Source organism: Prinia subflava, chromosome 1 (genome assembly GCF_021018805.1).
Source record: "Prinia subflava isolate CZ2003 ecotype Zambia chromosome 1, Cam_Psub_1.2, whole genome shotgun sequence".
In the NCBI taxonomy this organism is placed as follows: domain Eukaryota; kingdom Metazoa; phylum Chordata; class Aves; order Passeriformes; family Cisticolidae; genus Prinia; species Prinia subflava.
The window spans coordinates 48,062,080-48,087,943 of record NC_086247.1 but is presented as its reverse complement, the minus strand read 5'-3'; the positions used below and the strand labels follow the sequence as shown (position 1 = coordinate 48,087,943).

At 39.0% G+C, this 25,864-nt stretch overlaps 1 protein-coding gene across 9 annotated transcripts in view; it reads left to right on the top strand.

The window, feature by feature from the left end:
* GREB1L (GREB1 like retinoic acid receptor coactivator) overlaps positions 1-25,864 on the top strand; it is a 132,858-nt gene that overhangs the window by 39,016 nt on the left and 67,978 nt on the right. For 8 of the 9 annotated variants that reach the window (XM_063395676.1, XM_063395669.1, XM_063395653.1 and 5 more), the window contains exon 2: positions 17,271-17,374. The exons of the other annotated variant lie outside the window; for it this stretch is intronic. The gene's annotated coding sequence lies outside the window, so the exon portion shown is untranslated. The remainder of the gene's footprint in view (positions 1-17,270; positions 17,375-25,864) is intronic. 9 annotated transcript variants of the gene reach the window in all.

Here is a 25,864-nt window from a genome sequence, read left to right as displayed (position 1 = left end):
TAGGAGCCATTGTATAATGCTTTCCCCTCAAAAACTGGAATTTCTTGCAATCTTAACAGTAAGATATGTTAGAACTTGGGGTAAGTAAGGGAAGAGGAGGAAATTTCAACTGCATTATAAGACAAATGATTTTGATTAATTAGGAATACCTAGCAGGCCCTGCTAACAAGGGAGAGTGAGAAGGAACCATAACTCAATTAAGAAAGCATAATCTGTGCAAGACTTTCTTTCTTTACAATTTCTACTCTTTCAGTGCACAGTAATGCTGTCTCCACAATTTGTCTGGATTTTAAATCAGATCAGTGTAATTAGCTAACTTTACTTATTAGCTTGAGCTGACTCTAGTGGCACAATGGTTGAATTGGTTGCCATTATATTTGTTTAACTGCTGTAAAGTAAGATTCTAACAATAGGTTCCTACACTTAAATAGCACTGTGGAGCACTGGTGCCCTATCAATCAGTCAGACCTCTCCCTCCTGCTGTCTGCTCTGATAGACAGTTCTGCTGATGTGGGGGCTCTGGAAGAAGAGATCAGGAAGAAGGGATGATGGATAAAGACCATCTCCTGTCTTGAGAGGAAATCAGAAAAATCCTTTCTTTGACTATCAACAAGCTGCTTTGTCAAGGTGTCAGAAGATTAATTATGCTCGTGCAAGAGGCGAGAGCGGCTGTTTTCCGTGCTGGTTTTGGTGTAATGGGGTGGCATTCTTCTGAACCATGGCAGAGAATTGCAAAGAAAGAGGCTTAAGAGATTTCAGCCCCCTAACATCACTGTCCTGTAAGCGTTTGTAAAGCTCTTAGGCACACATCCACAGTACTGTGAAGTTCTGCCAGTAATTGATTAATCAAAGTGTTTGTTTCGAGTGCTGTATGGACTTGATCTCGTGTAACATTCGGTGCCAACCGCTGTTAAAGCCTGTCAGCATTACGGGTAGTTCTTTATATAGAACAGGCTTTCAACAAAAAGATGCAGAAAACTTTTCCACAGCATAACAGTGAATGTGAAAACATGCTACCACGCTCTGGTTTTTGGAGTTTATAAATCAGTGAAAGGGAAAATCTCCAGTAAGTGTTTGGAGTATTTCGTATTGGAGCTGAGCAAACCTGCTTTGTGTTTTCTTTTATCTATCATCTTTTTGTATGTTTTTGAATAAAGTAAATGTAAAGTATTATAAAAACTGAATGACCTTACATTTTGAATTAATCTTTTTAGGAATAAAATGTGCTAGCTTTAATTCTGAGCAGATCAGATTTTGGTGAAAAGGAAGAAGTGGGGTTTTTTCTTAGAATAAATCTACATCATAGACTTGAAGAAATTCACTACTTGAAATATGAGGTCATTTTTACTAAGTGACTTGATATATTAAAAGAGTATCTTCAAAAGCTCTTTAAATTTTGAAGAAACTATGTCAGTAAAAGGACTCCTTCTATCTGGTCTAATCTGTCTCACTTAAACCCGTGTTCAGATGAAGAGAAGCATTTTTTGTAATCTGCTAATTTGATATAGCTTTGGGTTTTTTTTCTTGAAACCGTCAAGTCTTGAGTTAATAGAAGGGAGAGTTAAAGAGCCGCATCACTTTATAAGTTTTGGTTTAAGATGTTTTGAAGTCTAGTATGCTGTAGTTGAAACTGTAACAAAACCAAACATTTTAAACGTGGCTGTGCCTGACCTTGAAATGCTGCTGATAAAAGCTAATGCTGTTAAATTGCATGCCAAATTAACCCTCATTTCCAAATGCTTTGTGTGTGTGTTTCCTGTAGGATAGGCTTTGATCCTGCCAAGCAACACTTCTGTTACAATCAGTTATTTTTTAATGAAGGAAAATCAATGAACAAGTTTCAGTAGCTGATTTCAGCGGTAGTGAAATGGAATGTTTTGTTTTACATCCTTCTGCCACTGTGCTTGGTCTACTGTATCAGATGCCTGACATGACACAGTGTTTTTGTGTAGAGGTGATGGTGATTTTCATCTTGAAACCTTATTTTTACATTGTAAACCTTATCAAGGATTACAAGTTCATGTGAGATAGGCACTGGAAACTGGCTAATAGACTGGACAAGGAATACTTTCTGAAGCAGTCTTTTTTTTTAATCTTACTGAGGCTTAGCATCAGTAAAGTGGGGGTTTAACCTAAATCAAGAGAAAAAAATGTTAATAGTTTCACAAGTGCTTTTTTCTTGAAACATCCGGGTTCATGTTACTTTAGCAGTTGTTCATTTTGGAGTGTTTGTTTTTAATTCAGAAGTTATGCTGCAGGAACATCTGCCTGAGCAATCCACAGGTTTTTCACTTGCATCTTTCGAGAAATATGGATTTGGTATTATATTTAATAGGATATAATCATGTGCCTTTTTAGACTAGCAGGCCTGTGTAGGTCTGGTGGTGTAAACTCCCACTAAAATCAGACAACAGGCATGAACAGAAACTGCTCACATATAGATACTGGCTTTCTGTTTGTTCTGGTCTGCCGAGGACCTCGAGTGTTCTCGTTTTTAAATGGAAGTGACTCTTTTTAACCTCTGACAAATGAATTGCCACCTGCATAAATTCATTTGAGGGGGACATTATCTTCCTGTGTGAACTTTGGTGGGAAGTGCTTTCAGGCCGTAAAGTGAATCATTGGCCTCTCTGGGCTGGAGCTGATATCTTGGCCTTTCCCTGGCATCTCCTCCAGGATGTTTAGCTCCTGGTCCTCTGTCATGTGTCTTTTCTCTGCCACGATGCATGGGATACCCATAACATGGCTGTGTCCTGTGTAAGGTGTCTGACCTAGCAGTATTGCCTTTTCGTTTGGAGAGGGAAATAGTGTGGTCCAAGCTTCTACCTTCATCACATCAGGACCATGTTCATTGCACTGGGTAGATGTTACCTTATGCCTGGTCTGTGTGGCAGCTGTTTTCTGAGTGTCACCTTGATTGTGTAACCTTTCTTGCACTTCTTTGCCAGCTGGTTTTGTTTGTTTGTTTGTTTGTTTGGGGTTTTTTTTTGTCTCTATAATGTTAGACCTAAGGTCTTTATGTTTTTTTTTCAAAACCATGAGGTTTTTCCTCAGCATTATCTGCCACTTGTGCCCCCTTGTTATTGAGATATCCACCCCGGTGCCTAATGGGGCAGCTGACTTTGATCCAAGGGCAGTTGACTTTGATCCAGGGCCAGCCCAGCACTGGTGAGCCTTGTTGGGTCCCCACTCCCTGGCGCCATCTCACTTGTGTGGTGCTTTTGCATATGCTGAGGCATTTTGGCTGCAGGAATGGAACTGCGGCTACATGGAACCTGCCCAGACTGCTCCTGAGCCAGGGTGGAAGAGCCTTCTCCAAGCCAGAGGTGGCCAATTGCTGGGCTGGCACCAGCCCTGCTATGGGAAGGGGTTCTTTTTCACCTTGGTTCTCACCTGACCTTGCTGCTGCCAGGAGAGCTGCTTAAACATCTCTGCTCTGTGGTCCCACTCTCTGGAATTGGATTTTCCTGTTATCCAGTGTATGCCAGCGCCCACTTTTCTGTGTACTAGGGGTAACTGTATTCATTTGTGTGGCCTGTTGTCTCATGTGGATGCTTGGGAAAGCAGCCGATCTGTAGGTCAGATCTTGCCCAATATACATACTGCCAGCTCCAAGGTAACACAAACTGTTGGAAAAGTATATTGTGCTTTACCTACAAACTTGGTGCAGGCCATTTTAGAGACTTGGGGGTGTGGGGAGGTGTGAAGACTTGGGAGGGAGTGACTTCAGAGAGCAAGACTGGGGATTTTCCAAGGGCTCTGTTTTGTTTGTAAGCTTTTAAAGCATCATCCTCTTTCCAACTCTAAATATAAGAATTTACGGTACTTCAGCACAGTAAACTCTGATGCACAGCTGTTCCTTTATGCAAGCCCACACAGCTTTCTGCTTACTTTGAAGGACCCTGGATTTGCCTCCAGGAAAATCCAGGGGCAAGGTTTCCAGTTTGTGCCTAGTGATGGGATTTGCAGCGGTGTGAGTGGAAGCAGAGGGGAGGCCTTGCCTCCGGAGCAGCAACAGATGCAGCTCGTGGGCGAGCGGATCGCTGGTGGCAGTGCTGAAGCGCTGCTGGAAGGGCATCTGGAGGTCTAGTCCAGCTCCTGCTCTTAACAGGTCTATTGTCAGCATTTGTGTTAAACACTCATGTTAGAGAAAGATGAAGAGGTGATGAGGTATAACCAATGTTGCTATATTATAGCTGAGAGAACCTTAGGAAATGCTAATAGCGAGAGTTGTGATGGGTAATAGGTGATGGTTTTGTTGTTGCCTCTTTTTAGAAGTGTCTGAGAGTTTAAGAGAAAATGAATTCTGCTGAAATGACCTTTTCTTCACCTCCTACTGGCTCTTGAAAAGCCCGTGCTCCCTGAGCCATCCACACAAACACACAAATAATGAAAAATCCAAGTGCACATGCTCCAAGGGATAGTTAAGCATGTCTTAAAAAAATTCTCATCACTGTTATCATGTTAGAGGGCAGTTGTTTCTGAGGAAAATTGATTTTTTTCCAATTTAATACCTTAAAAATGCTTTTAAATCTATCCCTAAGGAAAATATGATAAGTTCTAAATAACTAACTAGTATCCTTTTGAAGCCAGGAATAGCTTTGTTGTTCTCCCTTTGCATATGTTTTCTCAAGACTAAGGGCTTTGTTAAAACAGGAATAATATTTAGAAAGAGATAAAGTATCTGATCTTTCTAAGTCCTGTACTTTTCTGTAGAAATTCAAGGTAATTGAAGATGCTGGTTTTTTCATTTTAAAATTGGGTGTACAGCAGATACAAAGTGAGCTTCAAAAGAGGCTGTTCTGGGAAGGAAGTAACTTGAGAAAAATGGGCAATTGAACAGGAATTGGTTTTTTAGCTTTCCTTTGAGCACAAAGTGTTCCTGTTGTACTTGCTGACCTAGTTATCTCACCATTATTTCAGAGTGTACTTATTTTCTCTTCGATATTTTTTTTCTTTCTATTCTTGGAAAAATAATGTGCAACATTTGCCTGGTACCTGACAGTAGATCAGTCATATCTCTGCCTTCCTAAATGAGACTATTTCTGTCTGATACTATTCTGTTTTTTTGAAAGAGGGGAACCTGTATTTTTCTGTCTTGACAGATTAATGGCCATGAATGACACCTTGCAATAAATTCAGCGTTCTGGCACAGAACGCTGTGTATTTACAAGGTAGGAATCTCTGATCACCAGGTTGTTTTCTGTGCAAACACTTGGAGAATGCTGGGACCAACAAGGTTGAGCTGACCTTATGTGCTGGCCTGCTCACTGCCACTGACTGTCATGTTTCAAAGGTTAAACTAACTGTGGATGAAATGTAATCAGTAGTGCACTGGATCCTTTCCAGAGCTCACTGGAGGAGTGCAATAACCAGCATTGTTAGCTTTGGGAGAGCAAGAGACAGAGGTCATTACCTGTGTGCGTCTGAGCATGAGGAACCAACTGCCTTTCCTGCTACCTCCCACGTATGTTTATTTAAATCTTATCTGGAATTGTTATCCAGCTGGCCTCTGCTTTTTAAAAAAATATATCTGTTTATTCTTCATACATTGTAATTTTCATCCTTCAGTTCCTTTCTCAGAGTTTCCATGAGAAAAATGTGCTTCTCTGAAACCCTGTCATTAGATGGGATGAGAGTTGGTACTTGGGGAATCAGAAAAGGCTGAAAGAAAGAATTGCTGTGTTTTTAGATGACAGCCTAACCTAGGCCAGGGTAAACCAGACAGTACTCTTAAGACAGTCACATAATGCACCACCAGGAAGAGATGATCTTGGTAAATTTTGCTTCCTTCACTAGTGGGTAGCAAGGAAAAGAGCTGGTAAAATAGGAAGCTGGAGATGGACAGAGAGCAAGTGTGGGAGGAGGAGGCCAAATAGAAGCACTGAAGCAAAGATAGAATTTCTGAGAATTGATTTCCTGTTTCTTTCTATACTCAACCACTCATTTTCCCCAACTCTCTGTCATTTGTACAGTGCTTTCAGTCCTTGGCATTCAGATCTGCAGCAGGAGTCTGTTCACAGCATCAGATAAAAAGGCTTTCTGGAAGGCACCAGAAGCGTGTAGGATATGGTGAAGTACTGCTTGTTGTCACATTAGGAATTTCAAGAGTGACAGGCACTGACAAGCCAGTATTTTTTTTTTTTTTTTTGCCTGTATAGCTTTTACACTACCTGCCATCTGAAAGTGCCTGTACAGTAACAGTAGATTTAAGTGAGGAGCAAAAATTTATCTTCCTTTTGAATCCTGTGGAAAGATTCTTTTTCATTCCATCAAAGCGTTTTGTTTTCTTTATAGATCAGGGTGTGGAGATGGTCTTGAAACCAATACATTTAGCAGAAATGGAAACTTTTCCTTTGAAAGAAGAGAGGGACAGAGAGGAGACTTCTATTTCAGAGCAAATCAGAGCTGTAGAGACAATTAGATTATTTTAATATATGTTTTGTGATACACTTGTGATTACTGTGTTATAATCCACAGGAGTGGTGGGAGTATGTCTTTTTCAGGATCTTTCTTATGGGCTTTTCATTTTGAGATAGTTTCTAAACAAGCTCTGACAAAAATAGAGCCCTGTACCAGTAGATAGGAAAGTCAGCTTCATTCAGAAAAGCTCAGTGTAAGTTGGTTATGATGTTGTGAGAAGAAAATACCATTATCATCCTTAGCCCACCTTTATCAGACTCTCAGATTTGTAATTATAAACAGAGACAGTTCCTTAGCTGTTTCTATCTGTTGCCCCCTCCTGTACTTCAAAAGTGGAATGATTTCTTTATTCCTGAGTCTTCATGAGATAGCTCTACTTCAGTGTGTGTGAGAGAGGACAAGGTATTCTCTATTTACTTTTCTTATGAAATTCCTATTTCTAAAAGGTCATTCCATTTTTTCCCTTGGCTATCCTTTCCTTTCTCTTCATGCCAGAGCACTGGAGGTGTGGAAAAGTAAAAGCACAAGCAAATCTCCTATCCTTGTGAATGCAGAGCAGTATTCTTCCTCAGTCCTGCATGTTTCACATGTCTCTTTCTCTATGCTGGATTTCTTTTCAAAGAGCAGCTTGGTTTCTCTCCTCACTTTGAAGTAGAATGCTTCAATAGCCACTTTGGTAAATATTCCTGGATTTCTAGCATGGCAAGCAATGTCTGGTTTAGACATAATTTCTCTATGAATGGTTTCTACTCTACTGGTATTAACTATTCTGATGTCCAATATTTGTGGTCCAGAAATGCGCTCAAGGAAAGTCTCTGGGTGTTGGGCAAGTCTTTATATAGAGAGCTTCTCAACAAAAGCAGTTTTGATGTGAGAAAAGATGTAGACTCAAACTGCAGTCATAGAGGATGTAGATCAGCATGAATAGTGAAGATGCCCTGATGTGTTTGTGGTTTTCCTATCAGGTCTGTAAGGTCTGATCCATTTTTCTGTCTATGTGGGGATCTTTCTAGAGACCTTGTGCCAGCTCTGCTGAATGACCTTAGGAACAAGAAACCAGTTTCTTCTGCCTCCCAGGTGTTCAGTCAGCTGTCCAGAGCTGGGTCCTTGGCATTCCCAGCTAGGGGAAGACCTGTGAGTCAGGTGCTTGCCCCTGTGTAGAAATAACTCGAATTCCTCAAAGAGAGGAAAGCTTTTAACATTAGCGTTTTTAGGAAGGTCTGGCCATACTCAGTGGTTCTGCACAAGAAACAGCAACTTAACAGCAAATCCTGACAGAGCTCCTGTTTTTCTGGAATATCTTAGTGATGGGAGAACTTGGGCAACACAACTTGAAACAAAACAGCCTTTCTTGGGAAAGCCATTTGCAATTGAAATATGGGGTCTCCTTGTATTAAATATTTAAAGTGGTTTTTTGATACTCTGAACTGATTAGCTTTTTTGTTCAGAGTGCTAAAATGTTATTAGAAAGATGCTGTGTAAAATCACTGATTGTAATCCAACTGTTCATGACTACCAAGCATGTTTTTTCTCTTTGCAGTACAAAGGCCAACTGCGTTGAAGTGGTTGATTTTATGTGATTGCTAGCTGCATCCATCTTTGTATTCAGACTGGCTGATTGCTATAAATACAAATACAAGTTTCTTTGAATGGCGATAGGCTGAACCTCCACTATATAAGGGTTCAAGATGAACCAGATGTACAACAGTAGCTTGTGTTTCCCCTCCATCTAGATACCTACAGCACGTATATGTGCACATTTTGGCCATTCATCATATTTCTTCTTGAGATCTCATTTCTTCTTGACTCTGTTCTTCACATCTTTCACGTTTTCCTTCTGTGGATTTATAAAAGTGTGTGTACTATATGCCTGAGTGCTGTTTTGGATAAGAAGATTGTCTTTAAAAGAACAGTAAGAGAAGAGAGGCTTCTACTCTCTCTGTCTTCTGCCCATCCACCTTTTTTTCTCTTGGGTCATGTATGTGGCAAAAATACTAGAAGCAGCGTGGATACCATGGTAGTTCTCCAGAGCAGAGTGGTTTGGAACCAGAGAAAAACCAGATGTGCACAGTAGTGTGCTTCTCCATACCATTGGTCTTTTGGGCTCTGATGTATGTTGGCACAGATGTCCCCAGAGATGGCCATATTCCATAGTTAGAGACCTGCATTACATCTTTCCCCTTTCAGATGTGTTTAATGGCTATGTACTTTGAAAAATTCACCAAGTAGCAGAAAGTGTTTGCAAAGCTTTTTCTGACAAGCTTTTCTTTGAGCCTCGATAGCAGGTCAATGCATACCATATATTTGTGTCTGGACACAGCTGCAGGTTGTCCTTTTATGCTGTCCCCACCAGACTCTGCTGAGATGTTTTTCTGGGTCTGTTTTTTCTGCATTTGTCAGTCAGAGGAATCAGTTGGCTGTGGATAGATAGGCTTCATATGTGAGATCCCATCCTTACTGACACTAATGGGTTTAGTTGCTGTATGTGTTCAAAACCCAGGGAGGAGATGTGGTGTTCCAGGAAGACTTGTTCCTTCACCATGTGTCAGATTTCTGTGTTGTGCACTAGCAACAAGAGATGCAGAGAGCACAGCTAGCAAGCTGAAATAGTCTCTATACACCACAGTGTTCCTCAGAAATTTCTTCTAGCTTGTGAATATTTCATAGCACAATTTACTGTCTTGTGAAGAAAGAAAAAGACTTGTTTTGGCTTTGAGTGTATAGAATTCTTAATTGTATAAGACAAAATCGTAGCAAATTTTCCAGTTTTACTCTGAAAGGTTTTGACCTCTCTGGTGTCTTCATATTCTTACAGACTTTTATGTTTGAGTTTTGCAGTTTGAGCCTTGTGATTACAGTGTGCCTGTGCTTTTTTCAGGATAAAATCCTCTTATAAGCTTTTTATAAGGAATACAATATGATTCTTTCCTGTGTTGACAGTAAGTGAGACATGTTTGGAAGTGGGGACTGGGGAGAGAAGGCAGCTTTCTTGTGTAATTGCATGAGCATATTGTAGTATGTGCAATCTCTGCAGGAGACTTTTAAATCCAGATAAAACTAATGAATCTTTTCCTCAAGCCTAGCCATATATGTTAAGTCTTCTAACTGAAATCTGTACAACAGATTTAAAAATCATTATTAGACCTTTAAAATGTCATAAAGATTCAAAGACGAAGAGGCCAGTTTGCCTCTTTAATTTATATGGCCTTCAAGGATGTGTTACTTCAGGAGCTTTTCCAAGACACTGCACTGTCACACCTTCATTGCTTAAAATGTCACTTCAAGTAGGAGCAGTTTTTATAACTACACAGTAAACTCAAGATGGTTTAATGGAAATGATTTCTTCATGTGTCAAAATGACCCCTTTGTTTCTCTTTTTACTCTTTTGTTGCCTGCAGCTAATCTGGTTTTTGGGTTATCAGATCCAAGCATCTTACAATGCTGACTCTAGCAGCGGCATTCAGCTGGAATGCTGCCTTTTGTTTACTGGTTTCACCAGGCCTCCAGTGCTTTCTTTGGTCATCTGGTGGCTCCACTAATGTGATTTGCACTCCCAGGCTCTGCAGGTAGTCATGGCCTTTTAAAGGGAATTAGAGGAAAGCCTGCCACCCTGGTTGCTAATGAACCACAGGGTATTTCGTATTGGTGTTTTGTTTTTCCAGATTCTTTTTTCTGTTTTATGGTCTTGTTCTTCTGTCTGCCTGGACTTCAGTTTCTAAAGTTGGTTTACCTGGCTGTGGTGTGGTGACATTGATTTTGCGTGAAACAGAAATACCAAATCCTGTTGATCAGTGTGTCCATTTGGGATTTTCTCAGGAGCTGAAAATAAGTATGGAAAAAATAGATGGCGGCACAAATACTCAAAACTTTTATTACAATACATATTACACAAAGCTTGTTCTTGGTAATAAGGGGCGTGGTAACAAACTTCCACCTTTATAAAAACTCGATAACTATTGAAACAGTAAATGTTGGCTCATGTAGGGAAGTTGAAGTGTTTTGCTAATGAGGTTGCAGCTGGAATTGTAAATTTTTGCAAGCACACCAGGAGAAGATACAAGTTTATAAACACTCTCAGCTCAATCTTTCAAATGTGAGCCAGTGAAGGACATAGTCAAAGAAATATTCTATTAAAGGTTTTGCAAAAAGCCAGGTTATACTGGAGAGGATTTTTTAATATGAAAAGCATATGCACAAAAGAGGATATATTCTTAAAACATCTTCGGCTCTTTTTCTGGGGCAAAGGAGAGTTTCAGACTCTGAGGAGTTAAGCTGAGTAGCATGTCAGATGCTGAGTAAGATGCCTTTCCTTCTTATATCCACAACCTCTTACTTAAGTATCCTTGTGGATTTGAGTGGGGATTAATAGAGTGATTAGGGTTGGTTGGAGGTTTTTTTCCTCCAGATTAGTCCTGCAGTTTTGTTATGGCCAGTATTTGGCTTGCACAAAAACAAGCACAATGTCAATGTTTTTAAAGCTTCACTCTAGTCTAATTAAGACTCAACCTACAGTGGCAGGATGTGCAATTTTTTTATAGTTTCATAAAATATTTTTCCTCCATTTCTATTGTTTTAGAATGGAAGAGAAAAATCTGTGATAAAAGCAAAATCTGAATAAGACTTTGGAAATAAATGGGCCCTTTCCATGCAAAAATAGTTAATATTGAATCTGTTCTTATTGTTGTTTACCTTGAGATCAAGTTTATCTTTACCCAAGTCTGACGAATTTAGACTGGTAAGAGTTCTGCCACTGATGTATGGTTTATAGGGTTGAGTCTTCAGAGTAGAAGAAAGCTTTAGAAAAGCTGAAGTACACAATCATGTTTTAGTGCCCTTCCTTTGTGCTCCTCTGCAATGTTGGTGCTGTAGGATTTATGTTTATATTAGATGTGTGTGGTTAAGCTTTTAATATACAAACTGAATATCACAGCATTAAATTTTGTTCAAAGAGTGTCAGTAGAGTTATTGAATCGATATTTTTGCTTGAGAAAAAAACCCCAAACCTGTAGAAATTCGGGTGCAGGGGTTTTAATAGTGGACAAATAAAGCAAGAGTGTATCGACTGAGTTTTACTAGGCTGACAGCAGCACTGAAGGTCCTCGTGATGCAGAAGTTTGTGACCCATGAAATGTCCATTTTCCTTCTATTGGTAATGTATCTTGAAGTACAGAAGCCTAGAAAATGCATCCTGGGTGACCTAACACATTCATTTTCTACAAACAGAAAATTATTTGAGCTCATTGCTAAAAATGTGTTTGATACTAGTAAATATAAGGGATAGGCTTAAATTAGATTGTTAAACAAGTGTTCCCTGAGCACAAATTCACTAAGGCAACAGCCAATCCTTACAGGTATGAATAAGATCTTCTCTATTTTCCTTTAAAATGCTAATTTCAGATGTTTGGTCATTTTGCTGATTCAGCTTCATCGGCTTGCGTGCCAAAAATCAAAATTTTGCTTTGTAAATGGTACTTGTGTCTGATTGAAGGAAATAAAGGGCGGTAAGGAATTGAGCAGAGTTATTTCTAAAATGGATAAATATCCAAGGTTCATTAAAAGAAGCCTGTAGCACACAGGCACACCAGCAAGCAGATTTTACAGCTCTGTCCAGAGCACAGAAGGAAGATAAATCATGGCCATCCCCCTCTCATTTTTGAAATGGTTCAACCCTGGGGTTTAGCTGAAGGACTTAAGGAGTTTTTGAAGTGCAAATAGACTGGTGAAGGGTAAACCTTTTCAGAGTTTCATTTAGATGGATTTTTTTTTTTCTATGTGGATTTCTGGCACCAGCTGAGATCTGGAAAGCCACAGGATTTTTTTGTTTTTGATCAATCAAGCAAGCAGAACTTGCCGTGGGGGTGTACATTCTCTGCATACATATTGATCCTATTGTGTTTAAAAGTAGTTAATTTAATCAGGGCTTTTTGAAACCTTCTCTGGTAAAACTTGCATAAATGAAGCTGTCATTTCAAGGTCATGTTTCAGTGTCAATAACTTAATGGTAATGACAGAAGTTACCCATAAGTTTACTATCAATTTTTCAGTCATTCCTTGTTAAAATTGCATTGAATGAAAACTGATTTTACATACATGCTTGTAAAAATGTTCAGCTTCAGTTGGAAAATGTGAATCTCATTAAATGGGAGATTTTCAAAGCGGTCTGGAGTTACCAAACACATTAATACTGGCAGTTCTAAAACTGTTCACTGCTGTTTGGATCAGTATCCTTGGCCTGCCCTATCCCATACTTAGTTTGGCTCCAGTAATCTATTTTACACCTTGTGTCTTCCAGCAAAATGGTTGTAATAACAGAGTTTTGTTCAAGGCTCTTTCTAGTAGTTTTGACCTTTTACCTCACATTTTGTCTTGTTTAAAAGCAGCAGCATGAATAAGATGGATTGCATATTAACTGTAAACACTTCTTTCTACTGTGATAAATATTTGGAGATAAAATATGGGTGGCTGTTTGATAAGATGCCCATTTGAGTGCAGAGTACACATTTTATAAGGCAGGACACAGTTTACTACTTTTTCATCCATATCTGATGCTAAGATCTTCAAGTATTGTAAGTGAAAGAATTATATATTTATAGTATATATAAATATAAAATTATCTAAAAATATATCTCACATATATATTAATAATGTTAAATATATAAAATTATAACATCTATTATATTTTATATATAATATATACATGTTATATATATATATATTTATATAGAAATATAAAAAATATTTCAGTACATTTTCCTGTGAGGATGTTAACTGCAGACTTCATTATTTGCTTCTTTGATTTATTTGCGTTGGAAGGAGCTTCAGAAACTTGTTCTAGACATGGTGACACTCAAGGTATAGTGGAGTTTGTGGATTCAGATACCACAGCAGAATGGGCTGGTACATGCCTCAGAGTTAATTTTCTCATTTCTTTTCCTCTTGGTAGTTGCAGTATGCCTTGAACCCTGGTAGTTGCTGAGATATGAGGTGGAAAGCAGAAAACCTGCATAAAACTTTTTCAGTCTTATACCAGTAATGATATTCTGTAGATTTCCTGCTCATGTTTTTCCCAACTGAATGGGATTTTATCAAAGATTTCGGTATCAGATCACTCAGTGGCTCAGAATGGGAGAGGAACTCTAAAGGTGGTCTGAGGCCCAGAGTTGGGATCCTCTTTAGGAAGAACCAAACTGGTTTTTAGTTTAATTTCTGTGTGTTAGATGTCCAAAATGGTACTGCAGAATGGCAGACTCTGGGGAAATGGCCTATATTAAAAAATGGTGTATTTACACATTACTTCTGTATTTACAGTCTGGTGGTTTGATGTGGTCTGCTATGAGAGCACAGCAGAAACATTCTACATCAGAATAAGGACCTAAAATCATAACTCATCACAAATTAATGAATATTGCTAAATACAATCAATCAATAATTCTTAAAAGTCCATGTTGTGATTTTCCCCTGACTTTACACCGGACAGGAGATGTTTGGTTATCGCCTCCTATCCTCGTCTTTTATTTTACAACTCTAACTTTACATATGTAAAACTCACATGTTCTCAGAGTCAGGTACTGTAATGATGGTTATTTCATGCAGTGTTTGAAAACTGAACATGAGATGCTGTTTAAAGCTTTACTGAGAGACAGGGAAATTCTTTGTCTCTCACTGCAGAGAAGGGGTTCTCAGCATTTGTGGTGTCACTTTTGCGAATATGTCACTGGGATAAGCTATTATGACCTTCCCTCTTTTTTTTTTACATATTTTCTACCACTCAGGACTCTTCCACAAGTCCCATTCCACTGACTGGGTGGAGAATTTGGGGTATATTTCAAATCAGCAATTTTTATTTCAGTCTTACAGGCATAGAGGGCAGACTTTTATTTAGGAACAGGCATCATTCTGTAGCTTTATATGTAGGTGTTGGCTGGAAAATCTATCATTCTAATTTAATTTTTTTTAAGTGGTGCATGCTCAAATGTCAAAACACTGAGGGGCCATTACTTGCAGATTACAGATTTATCAAGAAGCTGTGACATTAAAGTAATCTTACTCTGGTTACAGTATGCATTTGTCAAGGGCACAGGCTTGCACCCTTATTCTGAATTCCTGTGGAATTTAACTGAGCAACAGCTGGTCTGTAGGATGTGTAGATTTTAACAAGGTAATGTCTGTGTTTTGGCAAAGGACTTGTGTGACCTTCTGCTGAAGCTGTTCCAAAGTGCCTTCTTCCTCCATTCAAGTCTGTAGGGGTCCTGAGACAGTATTTGTGTGAAATTTCTCCATTCTCTCTCCTCCCCTGTGATTTTATCACAGGTAAATTCTACAAAATTCATCAATGGGGTATTAGTTGGGGGGGGGGGAAAGAAAATAAAAAGGTCATCAACGCTACTAACTACAGCTTACGATAGAAAGAATACTCTTTTTGGCTTGTAATTGTGTCAGCTTCCTTTTCCCCACAGTTGTTGGTTGGGTTTTTTTCACTTGAGAGAGGTTTATGGTGCTGGGTCTGCCAGGATAACCGTGTCTCAGGGCTGAAGTTGTATTTCTTCCCGAGTTCCTAGAGGTGATGTTATCTTTTGTTCACTCAACAGTGTGGTCATTCCTGAGAGCATCTGTCACTTGAGGCGTTGTAAGATGGATGAGTCTCAAGTGAACTGCTAGTTGAAGCAAATGGCAAAAATAAGAAAAGACATGGGGGTTGGGGGTTTTCAGAGGGGACAGACAACAAGGAAGCACTGTTAAAAATCAAAAGTAAGCCAGACCATAGTGGAAGAAAGAGCCAAGATGTGGATCACGTTAGCAGATCTCACAGGTCTTGGTAAGGAAGACTGGTGGCTGATGAATTCTGAATTCTTGACAAAAATGCTGTTGATTTGTTTCCTATTTCATTTGCAAATAAGGGAGGATAAGAAGATGACCTGAACATAAGATGAAAAAAAAAATTTTGTCACATTATGTTATATGGCCAGGACAAATGAATGTTGCTAATAATCAGGAAAAGGGTTAACAGTATTTTGTGTGTCTTAAATATTGTGTGATAATCTATTATTTCTGAGTTGTCACATAACAATATGAAAACCAAATCAGCGTATCAGCAGTTTAGTTTTTGGGAAAAAAATGGAAACTTTAAATTCACAGTTGGTGGTATTGCAGAAGGTACTTAATATTTTTAAAACAGGTAAGGCTCCCTTCAGCATCTCTGATTTAGCTGGACTTACTGAGTTAGACTTTTTAACAGAGACAAAGTGGTGCAAAACCACATAAACCCCAGGAAAACTCCCTCAAATGCACTGACAAGCAGATCCATGCCCCCCACCCCCAAGCTGAGCAAAGGTCTGTGTTTGCAAAAGCAGCCGGCAAAGGACAAAAGGCACTTACAGCCCTGTGTGTGTCAAGGTTTGGGAAGGGTCCAGGAGGATCTTGGCTTGAAAAATTATTTTGTCACACTGTTGGCATTGGTCCATAAGGGGAAGCACTGGTTGAAAGGCGAAGAAATTAAGATGATTAGAAGCTTTAAAGCTTCACAAATGGTGGAGTATCTCTCCTCTCAATGGATGTAAATAATAGATGAAAGACCGAGAGTGACAACAAAGGCTCAGGGCCTTTAAGAGAATGTGTGCAGCCTGAATAGAGGTCTGTGGCCTAGGGCCAAAGGTCTTAGCTTTGAGTGTAATTAGAAGAAAATACAAAAATGTCATTACTAGCAGGTGAAATGTTCAGCACGTGTCTGAAAAATAGCAATTTCAGCGCCAGGAGCAGCTGGAATTGGATTACTGACGTTCTGCAGTCCCTGAAGTTGGTGCAGAGCCCTACAGTGTGGTGGGGCCGTGTGTGCTGCCCCGGTGTCCATCGGCGCCAGGCCCGCTGCCAGCGTGGCAGTAGCGTTGTTTGGTGCCTTTCTTCGGCACACAGCAATCCTGCCCAAAACCTTTCCTGAGCCAGAGGTGAGGGTGGTACAGCTGCTCTCTTAAACAGGCTGATTTTTAAAATTGAGAGGAGAGGGAGGAAGCTTTAAGGCCTTTTAATTTTGACACCTGGAGTTTTGAATTCTGGGTGTACAGCTGCGTTCCGGTTTTGCCGCAGGCCTGTGCCTGTAGTGCCAGCTTTAACCTTAAAATCCCATTTGTGGGCACCAGGGAAAATTCCTTTAAGTCTTTTGGCAAAATATGGTCTGTTGCTATTGAGAAACCAAACCAGTTTGTCTCCCTAAGAAAGTCTTGTCAAAGTCCACTCAATGATAATTTAAATCTTTTCCTGATGTTAATCAGTGTTCTGTACAGCCCTAGGTATTTTAGGAGTTATCTTTTTGCTTGCTGCTTGCTACACCCTTTTTGCCATTGCTTGACGTATTTCAGGTGTATTTTCTTTTATAAAATGCAATTTCTATTAGTAATGTTTTCACTTTAATATTTTTGTGGAAAGCCAGATTGGAGAGCAACCAGCTAATTCAGATTTTATTTTGAACATTGATCTCCAGGGTAGATAACTGCTCACCCATTTAGTTTGTTTCTTTATAAATATTAAAATAATTACTTCTGCATTATAAGACCTTTTTTTAAATGTTTCTGCAACAGTTAATTTTATTATATTAATATGTTAAATTCCTAATTTGTCGTATAGTGACTTCAGTGCCAAAAATGTCCAAATTTGAAGTTTGTACTTCTGGTAGAATATAGAGAAGCAACCAAGCACTTTAAACCAAGTTCTAAAGAAAAATGTGCTTTTTTAAGTAATTGGCCCTCCTTTTTTCACCCTAGACCAGGTTACTAGAGGAAGGGATTTTTGTCTCATTATAAACAATATGCTGGCATGAGTCATTCTGATTTTTTTTCTCCCTTTTTATTTTTCAGGTATTCAGGAGTTTTAAACAACTTTGCAGCAAGGCTTCACAAACTCTTAGGTGCATCCTTTAATCATGACTGCATTTCAAATAGGTTAAAAGGAATCTGAGAAGGTACCGTACTTGCCTTTCCTAATAGACAATACACTGTATGTTTGTGATCAGCATCTCTGCTTTCATCTCCATTGCCTGCATTTTAGGAGCAGTGTGGACTGTAAATAATGATTTTATTTTTGCTTCGGGCATGTAAAATGCCCAAGTTCTTAAAAAAATCATGAAATCCAGTTCTTGTAATCAAAAAGCCTTCAACAGAGGGCTGATTGGTGCTTCCATTTTTTTCTTACATACCCACAATGAGGTCAACTTCATTATTTAATGACAATTCTTTTGAAGCTGTAACAATCTTCTTCTGCTGTTTTACTTAGAGGCTTTGCAAATACCTAAGCAACTGGCTAAATATATGTTTTATGCACTTGGAGGGTGAATGTTTGTTTGTTTATTTGTCCTCTCAGAGGGTTTAAAACAAATGGGAAGAAGAATGCAGATCTTTGTAATGATTGGGGTAGATTTGTGCTTCCAAATGAGATTCTCACACGTCTTTTTTTTTTTTTTTTGCCTGACTTCTGAGAGGGGGGAGAGGCTTGCCTCAGTACACAATATTGGGCTCACATAGTTTCTTGTTGCATTTAAATAGCCAGCGTACCCAGAAGGCTGAAGATCTATTCCTGCTTTATGACCTGTTGTGTCCCTGGGGGCAAGGGCAGCCCTGAGCAGAGCGAGGGGGTCATGGCCACAGCCCAGGTTCCGAGTGGCACTTGTGGGCTCCCAAAACCTGCCTGCAGGAACGTTTTGCTTGGCAACATCTGGAATGTGGTATAAATCTGGAAGAGGGGGGAACCTCTAGGATTTTGCTTTTGCCAGGTGCTAGGAGGAAGCAACATTAGCCATTTTGATGGGGGGGAGGCAGATTCTGTGGCCCTGAAGTTAGGCTAAACAATTGCAGAGGTCAAAGGACAGCTGAGTGCGGTCAATGAGACACCCTGGGGTGTATTTTGTTACTTAGTAAAAGGAGCAGCATCCTAAAACCCTAAAGGATTCTCTTGAAAATCTGTGTTGTGAAAAGGTTTTATGAGTCTGATGGCAAAAAGTGCTGATTTAGCTAAGGAATGCTTGCTTTTGTCTAAATGAAAGGCTAATCCTTACCAAATGTTGGCAGCTATTATAGTGCAGTCAATGCAGGTCTGAAAGGACAGTTAGAGTAGAAGTGTACTTTGGGCTCCCAAATGTTTATCATTTTAATGGTTCTGTAAGTGAAAAGATTTTTGAAACTTTCACCCTTTAGCCTAAAATTTAAACCAGGAACGAAATAGCTGAAAAGGTAATAAGTAACTCTTCACTTATAATTTAAAAAACTGTTCATAAGGGCCTGACTGGTTATTCTGTATTATCTGACAAATTTGCTTTAGATTTTCAGGGTACTGCCTGGCTCAAAGTATAACTTCCTTTAATCTGCCTACACTTATAAATTGGCTGAAAAAAGTGTGGATTTTTTTTCTGGTCTTGAGTAATTTTTACTGTTCTTGTTTCAATCTCATGAGAAAAAAATAAAGAATAGGTTTGGGGTAATTAATTCCTATAATTAGCTTAGCATTATCTTTCTTTAAAAGGACAGCTTATTAACACTTAACATTTGTCATAGAAACAGATAAGAAATCAATGTCAGAGCCAAGACCTTGTAAATAACCTGAAAGGAAATGTAATAATGGCTGTCTTCACCACAGAGGTGGTGGGGGAAGGACTGGGCATGTGGCAGAAAAGGTTCAGTGCTTTTTGTTTTCCTTTGGAAGGGGGGTTGCAGCAAGGCACGACCCAGGGCCTCTGACTCGTCGGCCCTACTGTCTTACGCAAACACCCGTGGCTGCGTTCGGAAGAAAAAGACACTTGGGAGCCAGTGGTGGTGGTGTTTTTAAAGTGACCAACCTTGTCCCTTTAAAATTGTGATCTTTAGAAGAACCCTGTAAGAAGAGCAAAAAGAATAAACGGCGTAATTTTCAAGGCAGGGGGAAAGTGAGCAAATAAGTTGACCAGTTGGTTTGGTTTATTTTTGAAAGAAGCCTCCTTGCAAAATACAGCTCTTTGTAGAGTTTAATTTTTAAACTCATCAGGAGTACTCCATACAGATGCTTAGCATTGATTTATGTCAAGGTTAAGGCACCTTTAAACAAATAAAGTTGGGAATGGATAAACCTACTAAAATACAAATCACCTATTAAACACAGAAGATGTTTGTATAGCATTCAGGTTGCCACAAAACTGACACATGTCCTGAAATTCTCCTGATAACCCCTTCTAAACTCATCAGGAAATGATGGCATGTGTTTGAGGGGTACACAAGGGAGCAGCCAGAGAGGATAGAGATGGAAGGTCAGGCCTTAGCTTTGACTTTCTAGGCTTCAGCTTCATGCTCTTGCAATAGGGTGATGGCAAATGAAGAAAGGATTAAGTGATCTATTTATCAATGAGATTGGTCTGGCTTTTGCTGTTGGAATTCAGTGAGAGGTCTGAGACTATTTTCAGCTTTATCCTTACAAACAATAACTATCACATTTCACATATATATCTATGTGGAATTCAGTGCCATATCTGTATAACTAAACTGCTAAAAAGAGTACCTGTTTGAGCTTTAATGCTTAACTTTGTTTGTAACTTCAGAATTTAACTACTCAGAGTACATTAAATAGGCTTTTGTGTTATATTTTTTTTTCTCATCTACAATAGAAAATTGTTCTGTGTTTATAAACTGTTTATTTATCAGGTGTTCGGGGTTTTTTATTTTTTAGGCAGATTTTAACCCACAGTGAGAATTTTATGCATAGTATTTATATTCTACTGTGGCAACAGTCACAGAAAAATATTTTGAGCACCGGTTTCTTGAGTGTCAGGATTGACTGGAAGTTTTTTATGCATGCCATCAGGAATGCATAGAACCTGTAAATATTCTGTGTTGCTGACTCATTAAACCATAACAGCAGCTTTGGGAATCAAGATTGCCTGTGCTAGCATGTTTATGTTGCATGTAAATTAAGTCCAGCTTGTAAACATCATTAAGATTTTGGGGAGAAAAGTAGAGAAGCACATCTAATGCCTCCAACAAGTCAAATATTTTATTGTAATTTTTTCTCCATGTAAGACATAGCCACCCCCCCACCCCCCCCCCCCCAATTTGTCATACTGGATGATGCGCATTACAGCGCAGTGGATAAAGTAGAAATTGAAAATTATTTCCTTCTCCAGTTGTGTTAATAGTATGTGATTTGAATTTTTGTATTTCTGTTCCAGTAAAGGTAAAGGTGGGGTTTTTTCCTAGACCTAAATGGCATTATATAAATGTCATTTGTGGACATTTATCCCACAAATAACTTTTGAGATTCCAAAGTATCTAGGAAAGGTAGGTTGATTGTCAAAACTCTTTCCTTTTAGCTATATGCCTGGATATGGTGTTCAAGTGTTGTTCTGTTGATTGCCTGTTTCCTGCAAATTTCATCCTAACTAAAATCTGGGATATTGTAGATGGACCAGCAGAGATGTGTATCTTTGATATCAAGCACAGTTGCCTCTGGTAATTTCAGAGATTCTGGACAGAACTTTGTTTATTTTACAGAAGAATTTGTGGTATTCTGGGACGGTGGGGGGGGCGCGGAGAAAATAGAGTCAGCTTTGACACATGACGAACATATGTTGTGGAAAAGGAAAAGGAATAACTCTACAACACACTCTGCACTTGGAAGTTCATTTCCACTAAAATTATCTATGAGAAATTTGGACACTGTTTCCCACCAGCAGGGAAGTTGCAAAAAGTGTCTGAATGATATGACTTGACATTACTTGTAGATTTAAGTGCATTGTTGTGTTTTTTGACCTTATTGAGGGTTTTCTTTTCCGTTCAGAGCACTGTTTTTTGCAAAGAAATGGCCATGAAAGCATCTGGCTTTGCTGTATTGGTCTTTTCTTGTCTCTGCATCATGGGCTAAAAGTGACTGCAGAAATGTTAGATATGCCTCTCTATCTAGTGACTGCATGAGAGCTTCAGCTAAGAAAAGTCTTATTTGTTCCTATCTAAAACATTTTAAGTCCAGAAGAGCAGAAGCATGATCATTTTGACTTATTTGAAAATGGTACTTTTGGAAGAGCTCTGCAGGTACTTGCTCTGAGGGAACTTGACAAACATTTTGACACAACCCTCTGTGAAAGAAGAGGGGCTCGTTTCCACCTTTGCTGGTTCCTTTTTAGGGATGACTAAGCCTTGTAAAACCAAGGATAACTTGTTTAGGCTTGCCTGTTTTCAAAGTGAGCTCTAGAGAGAAAAACAGTCCTTTTTCAGTGGATGTGAGGAACAAACAACTTATCTAACCTATCCAAGTGTGTTAGTGAAGGCTAGTTTAATTACTTAAGGCTGACTTTATTTCTTCTGATTAAATTTTATTTTTTATTCTTGAAATCTGTATTAGGGATTCTTTTAATAATCTGTCTGAAGAGGAAGAGGAACAAAACTTGATGGTGCTTTTGGCAGAATTATGTGCTTTATGAGTGAAGGAGAAGGGGAAAATGCCATGTGTGAGTCACTTGGATGCAGGGTGTCATCCTTTGTACAGTCATGGACATGCTCTGGCTGCAGAGACTTTTTTTTTTTAATTGGTAATCCTGAAATTACTTTCAAGTTGCATATTTGAAGAAGTGCCATGGTACATCTCCACCTCTGCCAACTTCAGGGGGGGAAAAAGGTTTGCTTTGCAGCAAAGGAGAGGTTGAAGTCAACAAAGTTTTACTCCAGTGCTTTATTTTTAGCCTGTTGCAGCTGTCAGAAACCAGAACATGCATCAGATAAGAGGAATACAGTGGAAAAAGAAAGTATTAAGTGGGTATTTGTGAAGAATTGGGTAATCTTTGTTTGGAAAGTTTTAAGAGGCAATGTAATCTGTATTACCCTTATGCCTATTATTCAGAAAGTTTTATTAGTGTCAGTTTGTGTGTGTTTTGAGAACTGAGAACTTTCAGAACCACTAATGTCTTTGCAAAATGAATAGCAATTTGTTTATATTGCTTGGCAATAGAAATATCTTTGCCTCTCTTATTTAGCAGCACTTTCACATGAGAAAAAAAAAAAAGAAAGAAAAGAACACTGGGGAAAACACTTTTATTGTAGATATACATATCTAAAATGATCGTTATTAAGGATTTTCTTTTTAATGCTGTACAATCTGATGTTGAGATGTGTCAAAATGGATTACATTTTAGCTTCTATTTTCTGTGTCTTAATAGTGAATTTTTTTTCTGTTTTCCTATCAAGTAGTGTCATCTTGGTGAGCAGTCCGTAAAAATGTCAAGCTGTAGTTCCTACACAAATGGTATCTTTTGCCTACAGTAAATAATAACCATAATCTGTGATTAAACTTAAAATTTTGCATCCCAGTGGCCTAAGGATTTACAATAATTGACATACATAAGTGTATAATATATAAATGTATGCTAAGCCATAATGCACAGTCTTAAGTCATAGTCCCATTGCAGGCAACACCAGGCAGGTGAATATGTACTTAGAGTACTGAGTTCTGAAAGTAGATCAGGAGAACTGGTGTAGAGACAACTTGGAGGAAAAGAATGAAACACAAGCTGAGCAAACTCAGTTGTTGGAAATTACTTCAGTATAATTAGCTTTGTATGGTGGTTTGTTAGTCCAGTTGTGTTGAAGGGTTGGTCACAAAATCAATGGAGAAGGCATTTGAAGTATGCCTGGGATTGTAGGTGAAGTGCTCAGCTTCTAGGTGCCCCGTGCTAAAGTGCTTAATAAATGATCACCCCTTTCATTTCCCTTTCATTTTCATGAGCAATGCCAGCTGAGATGCCACTGTGATTCTTCTTATGGCATTACATGGATCTGTTGAAACATTGGCAACTTTGCCTTTCGATTTCTCAGGATAAAAGCAACTGGGAAGAAAAGCTCCCTCCCACGCAAAAAAAAAAAAAAAAAAAAAAAAAAAAAAAAAAAATTACCAGCATTAAAATGCGTAACAAACTCAGACTTCTTTTTACTTAGAGTGACCCTTCACTGAGCTTCCCAGTTATGGATTTTTTTTTTAATGGTGGAATATTAGACAGTGTTCTATTGAAATAAACTTTAAATCTTCATTAGAAACAAAGCTTTACATTAACTGGTGCATCTAAAGTATCATAAAGTATTTACTTCATAGATTTTTGTAAACTACATAAATAGATTTTATATCTCTCATGCTTCTGAATAGTTTAATTGGTAATTACTAAATATAGTTCTCAGCTAATAACTTACAATAAGATCTGTGTATTAACAGAATATATGTTGTTAATGAATGACTGAACACTTACCTATATGAAAAATATATAAAAATAACAAAGTTTCAATTAAAATATATTGGCTTTGGGAACAGTAACCGATTTTGAATATATTATTTGAGGAACAAAATTTGTGCTTATTATGTTAATTGCTCACATATTATATGAATTTTATCTGCTGTGTTATTGAGAGTGGTAGCTAAATGAACTCAGGGAATCATAGAATGGGTTGAGTTGGAAGGGACGTTCGAGACCATCTAGTTCCAAACCCAGTGCCTCACCACCCTCACAGTGAAGAATTACTTCCTAACACTTACTGTAAAGCTATCTTCTTTCAGTTCAAACCCATTTCCCCTTGTTCTATCACTCTTTGCCCTTGCCAAAAGTCCCTCTCCAGCTTTCTCCTAGGCACTAGAGGTCTGCCTGGAGCTTTCTCTTCTCCAGGCTGAACAGCCTCGATTCTTAAAGCCTTTTCTCACAGAAGAGGTGCTCCAGCCCTCTCATCATATCCATGGCCCTCCTCTGGAGCTGCCCCAACAGGTTTACATCATTCTTAGTATGATGGAGGCCCCAGAGCTGGATGCAGCACTCCAGGAGGGGTCTCACCAGAGCAGAGCAGAGGGGCAGAATCACGTCCCTTGGCCTGCTGGCCACGCTGCTTTTGACAGAGCTCAGGATGCAGCTGGCCTTCTGGGCTGTGAGTGCACATGGCTGGGTCATGTTGCTCTTCTTGTCAACCAGCATCCCCAAAGCCTTCTCCTCAGGGCTGCTCTCAATCCATTCCCCATCCTGCCTGTATTTAGGCCTGGGGTTGTCCCAGCCCGGGTACAGGACCTTCCTGAAGTTTTCATGGGATGATCTCTCAGGCCTGTAAGTCCCTCTGCATGGGATCCCTTCCCACCACTCTAACCCCATTGTAGAAGATTACCAAATATTCAGGCATGATTTGTCCTTAGTGAGGCTATGTTGGCTGTCACCAGTCACCTCCTTATTTTCCTTGTGCCTTAGCAAAGTTTCCAGGAGGATCTGCTCCATGATCTTGCTGGGCACAGAGATGATTCAAACACACAACTACCTGATTGTGCAAACACACAAGGTTGGTAGAAGAATAAATTGCAATTCATGTCTGCAACTAATTGCAAAACCAAAATTACACAGCAAAAATATGCCTTGATCCTATAGCTAGGATTAAGCATCATTGCTGATTTGGTTGTATTGCACTGGCATTAATAATGTGGTTAATAGTCCTGTTGATTTAGGACAGAAAACATAAGTGGGGAAAGCTATGTATGAGCATGCATGTCTTAAGGAAGCAGGGTGAGGTTTTCAAAAGTGCTCCTTGGTGATTTATTTGAGCCATTCCTGCCACGACTGTGTGAGCATATGCTCCTTTTAAAATGATTAAGTCTTTTAACAATACCTAAACTGCAAAATCAGAAGCAATGTTTGTAGGTTGATAACCTTTTTTTTCCGCACTTGAAGGTTTTTCTATTGAAAAAGAAGTGTATCCCTTCTTTTAAGAGTGCACAGTAATGTTCCTTTTCTTGTGTATACTGTGAAAGGTCCCTACAGCATAAAAGGATTTGCTTCATCTTCTACAAATTTATTTAGGAAACCCTACAAAACCTCCACAGTAACTTATCTGCTCACTTCATACCATCATTTGAAAGGACTCCAAAAGCTTTGCAGTCAGAGTAGGTTAAATCCACAATATTAACTCCTGAAAACTTTTATATGTTTTCCTTCACCTGTTTATTGCATCTGTTTTTTGAGGAAATGGCATCAAATGAAGCTTGGAACATGCTTAATCTTAAATCACCTCAGTCCTCACTAGAGGAATGTATTGGTGCACTGAGTGCACCAGTTTTCCTCTCACTGTGTTGTAAGAGTTGAACCTTTCTAGAATGCAGCATTTTTTTTTCCTGAGTGGGAGCCATAACCTGGAGAAAAGCCAGTGCCATTTTGTAAAACTTAGCTTGAGCTCAGCTTGCAGTGACTTCTGTACCTCTCAGTGTATTCCGTGTTTGATTGTGGTTGTAAACTGCTCTTTGTGTGTACAGCTCTGTGAATAACACTGTTAAAAAGAACTAAAGAAACATTTCAAATTTTGGGTAAAAGAGATGAGATGGTGTTTCGGGTGCTGTTTCTTGGTGGTTTTTGCCAGCCTCAGTGTTAAATCACTGCTGGTTCATTCTGTGAACCTGAAAACTCCCAGGTCACCAAATTTCTAAAAATGCA